Source organism: Phasianus colchicus, unplaced genomic scaffold (assembly GCF_987193195.1).
Source record: "Phasianus colchicus unplaced genomic scaffold, bPhaCol1.hap1.1 HAP1_SCAFFOLD_57, whole genome shotgun sequence".
Lineage (NCBI taxonomy): Eukaryota > Metazoa > Chordata > Aves > Galliformes > Phasianidae > Phasianus > Phasianus colchicus.
The window spans coordinates 295001-305000 of NW_028325234.1; positions in this window are offsets into that span (position 1 = coordinate 295001).

The following is a 10000-nucleotide window of genomic DNA, read 5'->3' on the forward strand; positions in this document are numbered from 1 at the left end:
CTAAGTGCCTGCCTGCCTGCCTGCCTGCCTGCCTGCCTGCTTGCGTGCGTGCGTGCGTAGGCCCGGCTTGGGATGGCGGGCCCACGCCGAGGCGCGGGTGCTCGTGAGGGGGTCGCGGTATGCCGGCACAGCCGCCTCCCCCTCCTCCTCCTCCTCCTCCTCCTCCTCCTCCTCCCGCCCCACCCCCCCAGCCCCTGCGCCCCACCCCGAGCTTAACCCTCGTACCCCCTCGCCCCCCCTCCCCCCCTCCCCCTCTCCCCCCCCCACCCCCCGCCCCGGACTCGCCTCGCACGATTTATCTTTACCTACCTTTTTTTTTTTGCTTTGTTCAGCTTTTTACAAACTTCTCCATTTACGTATGGTTTTCCAGTTTTTTTATTTTTATTTTTATTTTTTTTTAATTTTTCCATTTCTTTATTTATTGGTGGGCTCGCGTGTGCGTACGTGCGTGCGTGCGAGCGAGCGTGCGCGCGTGATTTTTACTTTTTTTTTGCTGCGTTTTTCATTTTTATTTTTTTCCTTTGTTTTTATGTTTTCTTTCTTTCTTTTCTATCTTCTGTTCCGTCTCGTTTAACTTCGAACGTTTCAGCTTCTGTTTTTCTATTTTTTGAAATCTTTTTTTATGTTTATTTCTTTTAGCTTTCCCATCTCATCGTTCAAAATATCAAAAATATTTTTCTACGTACCTGTCTGCTTGCTCGCTCGCTCGCTCGTTTGTTTGCTTCCTCGCTTGCGGGCGTACGTTTTCCCAATGCTTTTTGAACCTCTGTCTAGTTGTTTATTTCTCTGTTTATTGATTTGTCGGCTCTCTCTCTCTCTCTCTCTCTCTCTCGCGTGCGTGCGTAGGCCCGGCCCGGCCCGGCCCGGCAGGCCCTCGCGAGGCGCGGGAGGTCGCGACGGGGATGCGGGTAGAGCCGGCGGCCGGCGCCTGAGGCCTTCCTTGCCCCCGCCCGCCCTGCACACGCACCCCCCCCCCTCCCCCCGCCCCCGGCCCCAGCCTTGACCCCTGACCCTCCCTCTCCCAGGCAGATGCGATTTTTAATTTCGTTTTTTTTTTTTCCTTTTTAAATGTTCCTTGACTTTCCTCGTTGTTCTGATCTTTTCATTTCATTTTATCTTTTGTTTTCCTATTTGTAGGCCCGGCTCGGGATGGCGGGCCCACGCCGAGGCGCGGGCGGTCGTGACGGGGTGGCGGTATGCCGCCACAGCCGCCGCTGCATTCCCCCCCCCCCCCCCCCCTCCTCTTAACGTCCGTCCCGTGCCCCGTCGTCGTCCCCCCCCCCCCCCCCACCCAACACCCCTCGGCCCCCACCGCCCGGACTCGCCTCAACGTGATTTTTCTTTACCTATGGTTCTTTCCGTTTAGACTTCTGCCGTTTTCAGCTTTTTTAAAACTTTTCCATTTATATATGATGTTTCTCCGATTCCCCCCCAATATTTTTCCATTTGTTTGTTTATTTATTGCTTGGCTTGCTCGCTCGCTCACTCGCTCGCTCGCCCGTGCGTGCGTGATTTTTTTTTTTTTAATTTTAATTTAATTTTTTCCTGTGTTTTTATGTTGTCTTGTTTAGCTTCAAACGTTTCAGCTTCTCTTTTTCTAACTTTTTTTTTAGTTCTTTTTTTTTTTCTTTTTTAATTTTCCTCCTTATTTATTCATTCCATTAAAATATTTTCCTACGTACCTTTTCGCTTGCGTGCGTGCTGGCGGCTGCCCGCCTGAGCCCCCCCCCCCCCCCTCCTTTTTCTTTCTTTCTTTCTTTCTTTCTTTCTTTCTTTCTTTCTTTCTTTCTTTCTTTCTTTCTTTCTTTCTTTCTTTTTCTTTTCTTTTTCTTTTTCTTTTCTTTTCTTTTTTTCCCCCTCCGTGTTCCTGCTTTTCTGTTTTCGATTTTTCAGAAGCTTCTTAATTTTTGTATGTTTTTCTGATTTTTTTTGAACTTTTTTCCGTTTCTTTCTTTAGTTATTGGCTTAATTCATATATTTATCTATCTACCCATCCGTCTGCCTGTCTCCCCGTCCATTTGCTTGCTTGCTCGCTTGCTCGCTCGCCCGCTCCCGCGCGCGTGCGTTTGAGTAGGCCCGGCCCGGCCCGGCGCGCCCTTCCGTTGGGAAGAAGGGGGTCGCGACGGGCTTACGGGTAGATCTCGCGGCCGGCCACCTGAACTTCCCAGCGCGCAAAGCCTAAACCTGACCCTTACCCTAACCTCGCCCGCCTACCCTAACCCTAGCCCTAACCCGCCCTCTCCCGGACGTGCCCCGCCCGACTGGCCCGCTTTTCTGCAGCACCTGTAGACGTATTCTTCTTTCTCTCTCTCTTTCTCTCTTTCTCCCGCCCCCCCCCTCCCCCCCCCCCCCCCCCACCTCTTTCTTTCTTTCTCTCTTTTCTTTCCCACCCTAGTCCCCTCCCCCGGCCCCCCGGCCCCTCTTACTTTCTTCTCGAAGACGTCCATCCGACGTCCGTGCGAGCGCTCGTTTGCTCGGTGGTCGTCCGTTCCTTCCTTCCTTCTTCTTGGGGGACGTTGGCCGAGAGAGCTGCGGGATTTGGGTTTTCCGTTATTTCTTCTTCCCGCCTTTCCTTTCTTTTGCCGCTGCCCGTGCCCGTCCCCCTCCACCCACCCGACTCCCACCCTGCCCGATCGGACCGGGTTTGTTCGCCGTTCCCGCCTCCTTTTTTTTTTTTCTTTTTAATTTCATTTTTTACTTTTTTAAGCTCCCTACCTCACCCGCACCCCCCCACACCCCCCTACCCACCACCACCACCACCTCCCACTCCGCCCTCCTCCTCCCCCTCCCCCTCCTCGGTTCCCCCCCCCCCCCCCCCCGCCACCCTCCTTTTTTTTTTTTTTTTTAATTTTTCTCTCTCGCTTCCCTCCGGCGGGCCAGGCCCGATGGCTTCGACCGGTCCCCGCAAACTCCCGCCCCCCCCCCCCCCCCCCCCCCGAAACCGGCCGAGGACCCACCCCCAGCCCGCCACGCGCTTTCTTTCCGTTTCTTTCTATTTTTTCTTTTTTTTCTCTGGGGGGAAAGGGGGGGGGGGGGGGGTGGCCGGGCCGGGGTGGGTGGGTGAGGGAACGGGCACGCCCGCCGCCCGGGAGAGGGGCTCAGGGCGAGCCCGGCGTCCGGATGAGTCGAAGGAACGAATCCCAGACGAACGCACACACCCACCCCCGGGACGGACGAGGCCGTTCCCCGCCGGCCTACCTCTGCCGCCGTCTTCCCGCCATTTCTTTTCCTCCCCGCGCTGACACGAGCGGCCGATCCCGTCGCGAGCCCGCCGGACGTTTCCCGCCCGCCCCGCTACGCGCGGGCGGGGACCCGCCGGCGCCTGCGCGCTTCCGCAGAGGGGGAGTGGGGCGGGGGGGGCGGGGGTGGGGAGTGGGGGGAGGAAGCGGGGGACATAGCGGCGAGCGGGAAAAGCGCCCTCCCCGCCCAAAACACAAACACACACCATCACCACCCCCACCCCGCAAGCCGCGGGCGGATCGGGTTAGAAATACCCGACTCCGAACACCCGGCGCGAAGAGCTACCGGGCCACCGAGCGAAAAGGGAATCAAACGAAAAGTGTCAAACGAGCGAACGCGCACGCAAACACGCGCCGGTAAAATAAACAAACGAACGGACAGACAAACAAACGCACGCGAGACGAACGAGAAGGGGCCTCCGCCGGACCCCGAGCCGCGGCGGCCGCAATGCGGACCCCGCACCGAACCGCGCCGAACGCGGCCGGACGCCCCTCAGAGCGGGGGCGGCCGGCCGCGCCAGCCGCCGACACGCGGAGCCCGAGTACGCCAGGAACGGGCCGGCCCGGGAGCGACCGACTCGGTCGAACCGAGGCGGAGGCGGCGGCGGCGGCGGCGGCGGCTCGGGTACGACGGAAAGACGGCAAGGCCCAGGCGAGCGCCGAACAACCCGGTCGCTGCCGCGGCGGCGGCCGGACTGCGCGCGGTCTATACGGCTCGGCGCGGCTCCGCCGGTCCGCAGCGGCAAGGAGAGGTCGGCAAAAACGGACGGCCGGAGGTCGCTGCGGCGCCGGCCAGGCAGCGGCGGCCACGTCAGCCCGGCTCCGCGCGGTTGCCTGGTCTCCCGCAGCGGGCCAGAGGTCGCTGCGGAGCCGGCCCGGCCGCGGCGGCCACGTCTACCCGGCTCCGCGAGGCTGCATGGCGAGGCGTAGCCGGCCTGGGGTCGCTGCGGCGCCGTTCCTGCAGCGGCGGCCACGTCTACCCGGCTCCGCGAGGCTGCATGGCGCGGCTGCAGCCGCCCAGGGGTCGCTGCGGCGCCGTCCCGGCAGCGGCGGCCACGTCTACCCGGCTCCGCGAGGCTGCATGGCGAGGCGTGGCCGGCCTGGGGTCGCTGCGGCGCCGTTCCGGCATCGGCGGCCACGTCTACCCGGCTCCGCGCGGCTGCCTGGCGCGGCGCAGCCGCCCAGGGGTCGCTGCGGCGCCGGCCCGGCTGCGGCGGCCACGTCTAGCCGGCTCCGCGCGGCTGCCTGGCCCGGCGCGGCCGCCCAGGGGTCGCTGAGGCGCCGGGCCGGCAGCGGTGGCCACGTCTACCCGGCTCCGCGAGGCTGCATGGCGAGGCGTGGCCGGCCTGGGGTCGCTGCGGCGCCGGCCCGGCAGAGGCGGCCACGTCTACCCGGCTCCGCGCGGCTGCCTGGCGCGGCGCAGCCGCCCAGGGGTCGCTGCGGCGCCGTCCCGGCTGCGGCGGCCACGTCTACCCGGCTCCGCGCGGTTGCCTGGTCTCCCGCAGCGGGCCAGAGGTCGCTACGGAGCCGTCCCGGCAGCGGCGGCCACGTCTACCCGGCTCCGGGAGGCTGCCTGGCCTCCCGCAGACGGCCTGGGGTCGCTGCGGCGCCGGCCCAGCAGCCGCGGCCACGTCAGCCCGACTCCGCGCGGCTTCCTTGTGCGGCGCAGCGGGCCCGGCGTCGCTGCGGAGCCGTCCCGGCAGCGGCGGCCACGTCTACCCGGCTCCGCGAAGCTGCATTTCGCGACTGCAGCCGTCCTGGGGTCGCTGGGGCGCAGTTCCGGCATCGGCGGACAAGTCTACCCGGCTCCGCGCGGCTGCATGGCGCGGCTCAACCGGCCTGGGGTCGCTGCGGCGGCGGCCCGGCAGCCGCGGCCACGTCTACCCGGCTCCGCGAAGCTGCATGGCGCGGCGTAGCCGGCCTGGGGTCGCTGCGGCGCCGTTCCGGCATCGGCGGCCACGTCTACCCGGCTCCGCGAGGCTGCATGGCGCGGCTCAACCGGCCTGGGGTCGCTGCGGCGCCGGCCCGGCAGCGGCGGCCACGTCTACCCGGCTCCGCGCGGCTGCCTGGCGCGGCTCAACCGGCCTGGGGTCGCTGCGGCGCCGGCCCGGCGGCGGCGGCCACGTCTACCCGGCTCCGCGAAGCTGCATGGCGCGGCTCAACCGGCCTGGGGTCGCTGCGGCGCCGTTCCGGGAGCTGCGGCCACGTCTACCCGGCTCCGCGCGGTTGCCTGGTCTCCCGCAGACGGCCTGGGGTCGCTGCGGCGCCGGCCCGGCATCGGCGGACGAGTCTACCCGGCTCCGCGCGGCTGCCTGGCGCGGCTCAACCGGCCTGGGGTCGCTGCGGCGCCGGCCCGGCAGCGGCGGCCACGTCTACCCGGCTCCGCGAGGCTGCATGGCGAGGCGTGGCCGGCCTGGGGTCGCTGCGGCGCCGGCCCGGCAGAGGCGGCCACGTCTACCCGGCTCCGCGCGGCTGCCTGGCGCGGCGCAGCCGCCCAGGGGTCGCTGCGGCGCCGTCCCGGCTGCGGCGGCCACGTCTACCCGGCTCCGCGCGGTTGCCTGGTCTCCCGCAGCGGGCCAGAGGTCGCTACGGAGCCGTCCCGGCAGCGGCGGCCACGTCTACCCGGCTCCGCGAAGCTTCATTGCGCGACTGCAGCCGTCCTGGGGTCGCTGCGGCGCAGTCCCGGCATCGGCGGACGAGTCTAACCCGGCTCCGCGAGGCTGCATGGCGCGGCGTAGCCGGCCTGGGGTCGCTGCGGCGCCGTTCCGGCATCGGCGGCCACGTCTACCCGGCTCCGCGCGGCTGCCTGGCGCGGCGCAGCCGCCCAGGGGTCGCTGCGGCGCCGGCCCGGCAGCGGCGGCCACGTCTACCCGGCTCCGCGAGGCTGCATGGCGAGGCGTAGCCGGCCTGGGGTCGCTGCGGCGCCGTTCCGGCATCGGCGGCCACGTCTACCCGGCTCCGCGCGGATGCCTGGCGCGGCGCAGCCGCCCAGTGGTCGCTGCGGCGCCGGCCCGGCAGCGGCGGCCACGTCTACCCGGCTCCGGGAGGCTGCCTGGCCTCCCGCAGACGGCCTGGGGTCGCAGCGGCGGCCCGGTAGCCGCGGCCACGTCAGCCCGGCTCCGCGCGGCTGCGTGGAGCGTCGCAGCCGGCCCGGCTTCTCCTCGGAGCCGCCCCGGCAGCGGCGGCCACGTCTACCCGGCTCCGCGAGGCTGCATGGCGCGGCGTAGCCGGCCTGGGGTCGCTGCGGCGCCGCCCCGGCTGCGGCGGCCACGTCTACCCGGCTCCGCGAAGCTGTACGGCGCGGCTCAACCGGCCTGGGGTCGCTGCGGCGCCGTTCCGGCAGCGGCGGCCACGTCTACCCGGCTCCGCGCGGTTGCCTGGTCTCCCGCAGACGGCCTGGGGTCGCTGCGGCGGCGGCCCGGCGGCGGCGGCCACGTCAGCCCGACTCCGCGAAGCTGCATGGCGCGACTGCAGCCGTCCTGGGGTCGCTGCGGCGCCGTTACGGCATCGGCGGACGAGTCTACCCGGCTCCGCGCGGCTGCCTGGCGCGGCTCAACCGGCCTGGGGTCGCTGCGGCGCCGGCCCGGCAGCGGCGGCCACGTCTACCCGGCTCCGCGCGGCTGCACGGCGCGGCGTAGCCGGCCTGGGGTCGCTGCGGCGCCGTTCCGGCAGCAGCGGCCACGTCTACCCGGCTCCGCGCGGCTGCCTGGCGCGGCTCAACCAGCCTGGTGTCGCTGCGGCGCCTTTTCGGCAGCGGCGGCCACGTCTACCCGGCTCCGCGCGGTTTCCTTGGTCTCCCGCAGCGGGAAGAGGTCGCTGCGGAGCCGGCCCGGCAGCGGCGGCCACGTCTACCCGGCTCCGCGAGGCTGCATGGCGAGGCGTAGCCGGCCTGGGGTCGCTGCGGCGCCGTTCCGGCATCGGCGGCCACGTCTACCCGGCTCCGCACTGCTGCCTGGCGCGGCGCAGCCGCCCAGGGGTCGCTGCGGCGCCGGCCCGGCAGCGGCGGCCACATCTACCCGGCTCCGCGAGGCTGCATGGCGAGGCGTAGCCGGCATGGGGTCGCTGCGGCGCCGTTCCGGCAGCGGCGGCCACGTCTACCCGGCTCCGGGAGGCTGCCTGGCCTCCCGCAGACGACTGGGGTCGCAGCGGCGGCCCGGTAGCCGCGGCCACGTCAGCCCGGCTCCGCGCGGCTGCCTGGAGCGGCGCAGCCGGCCCGGCTTCGCCGCGGAGCCGTCCCGGCAGCTGCGGCCACGTCTACCCGGCTCCGCGAAGCTTCATTGCGCGACTGCAGCCGTCCTGGGGTCGCTGCGGCGCAGTTCCGGCATCGGCGGACGAGTCTAACCCGGCTCCGCGCGGCTGCATGGCGCGGCTCAAACGGCCTGGGGTCGCTGCGGCGCCGGCCCGGCAGCGGCGGCCACGTCTACCCGGCTCCGCGAGGCTGCATGGCGCGGCGTAGCCGGCCTGGGGTCGCTGCGGCGCCGTTCCGGCATCGGCGGCCACGTCTACCCGGCTCCGCGCGGCTGCCTGGCGCGGCGCAGCCGCCCAGGGGTCGCTGCGGCGCCGCCCCGGCAGCGGTGGCCACGTCTACCCGGCTCCGCGAGGCTGCATGGCGAGGCGTGGCCGGCCTGGGGTCGCTGCGGCGCCGGCCCGGCAGAGGCGGCCACGTCTACCCGGCTCCGCGCGGCTGCCTGGCGCGGCGCAGCCGCCCAGGGGTCGCTGCGGCGCCGTTCCGGCTGCGGCGGCCACGTCTACCCGGCTCCGCGCGGTTGCCTGGTCTCCCGCAGCGGGCCAGAGGTCGCTACGGAGCCGTCCCGGCAGCGGCGGCCACGTCTACCCGGCTCCGGGAGGCTGCCTGGCCTCCCGCAGACGGCCTGGGGTCGCTGCGGCGCCGGCCCGGCATCCGCGTCCACGTCAGCCCGACTCCGCGCGGCTGCCTTGTGCGGCGCAGCGGGCCCGGCGTCGCTGCGGAGCCGTCCCGGCAGCGGCGGCCACGTCTACCCGGCTCCGCGAAGCTGCATTTCGCGACTGCAGCCGTCCTGGGGTCGCTGGGGCGCAGTTCCGGCATCGGCGGACAAGTCTACCCGGCTCCGCGCGGCTGCATGGCGCGGCTCAACCGGCCTGGGGTCGCTGCGGCGCCGTTCCGGCAGCGGCGGCCACGTCTACCCGGCTCCGCCCGGCTGCCAGGCGCGGCGCATCCGCCCAGGGGTCGCTGCGGCGCCGTTCCGGCAGCGGCGGCCACGTCTACCCGGCTCCGCCCGGCTGCCAGGCGCGGCGCATCCGCCCAGGGGTCGCTGCGGCGCCGTTCCGGCAGCGGCGGCCACGTCTACCCGGCTCCGGCGGCTGTTCGCGTCTTTTGTGTGTGGGGGGGGCGCTGCTGCTACGGTGCGGCCAGAGGCGTCGCTCTAATTCTCTGCCTCCAGTTATGTCGAGGTAAAGGTCGGCTGCTGTCGGAGCCTTTGCCGGTAGTCGGCGTCGTCGTCCGTGGAGCTTTCTTTTCGGATGCCTTTACTTTTCGTCGGTAGGAGAGAGTGCGGACTCTGCTCCGGAGATCGGTGGTGAGCGGGCGCTCGCGAGCTGGGTTGACCGGCCGGCCAGACGGGTTTCGGCGGCGGTCGGCGGTGGCGGCGGCTCTCTGGGGCGTCGGTTCGTGTGGTCGATCCGGTCGCTTCGGTTTGTCCGTCGCGCCCCGTCCCGCCGTTCGGTGGTGGGTTAAGGCGGTCTCCCGGGCGAGCGGCGAAAAAAAGCCGGGCAAGGCGAGAGAGAGCTGTGCGGGTGAAATAGCCGGCTCCCGCGCCGCCCAGGGCGAACCCGAGAAGGCGAGAGAGAACAATCGAACGAACGGGGGAAGCCGGCTGCAGCGCTCGCTGGCGCGAAGCGGAGAAAGCGAGAGAGAAAGCGAGCGCGGAGAAGGGCACAGTCCGGTCAGCCGGCACTCGAAGGCAGAAGGGCCGGGGGCGTCCCCGGTGGGTCCCGCCGCGACGGTGGAAGGCGGGACCCGATGGTCGTGGCGGCGGCGCCTCGTTCTCGTTCCGCACCGCATCCTCACCTGCACGCGGGAGCCCCGGCCGAACACGAGAGGCGCTCCTCGGGCGCGTCGGAGAGGCTTCCCGGCGGGCCGGTCCTATCCCGCTCCCCGCCTCGCTCGGGGTGGCGTGGGGCGGGCCGGTGTTCAGGCACGGGCGAGCACCTCTCGGCAGACGTTGCCCACGCACACCCGCCTGCACGTGCGCGCGCGGTCTTTCCGCCGCGTCCTGGAGAAGGGCTCGCATCTTCTCCTCCCTTCCTTCCTTCCTTCCCCCTACCCGTCTTCTTGTCGATCGATGAGGCCATTCGGGTCGCGTCGGAGAGGGCCCCCGGCGGGCCGGCGCTTCCACGCTCCCCGTCCCGGGGAAGCCGCGGCGGCGTCCGGTGTTCAGGCACGGGCGGCCTCCTCTCCGGTTCGCTTCCCGCCGTAGGCGAGGTGAGGCGCCCGCCCGGGCCGAGAGCGGGCTCGTCCGTCCGTTCGCTCGGTGCCGGAGCAAGGGCTCGCCCGACCGAATCCAGCCGTGTGACAGCCGAGCGGCCCCGCGAGCCGCAGGCGTACCGAGTTCGTTGAGCGAGGCGCCGGCGCCGGCCTCGGTTCGGGGCCCGGCGGGTGCCGGCCGCGAGCAGCTAGCCGGCGGGGTGGCAACCGAGGAAAACCGTGGACAAATGGAGCCAGAGAGAGAGAGAGATGGGGGGCTGCGCCCGCCCGAGCGGGCGAGCCCGGAGCAGCGCGGCGC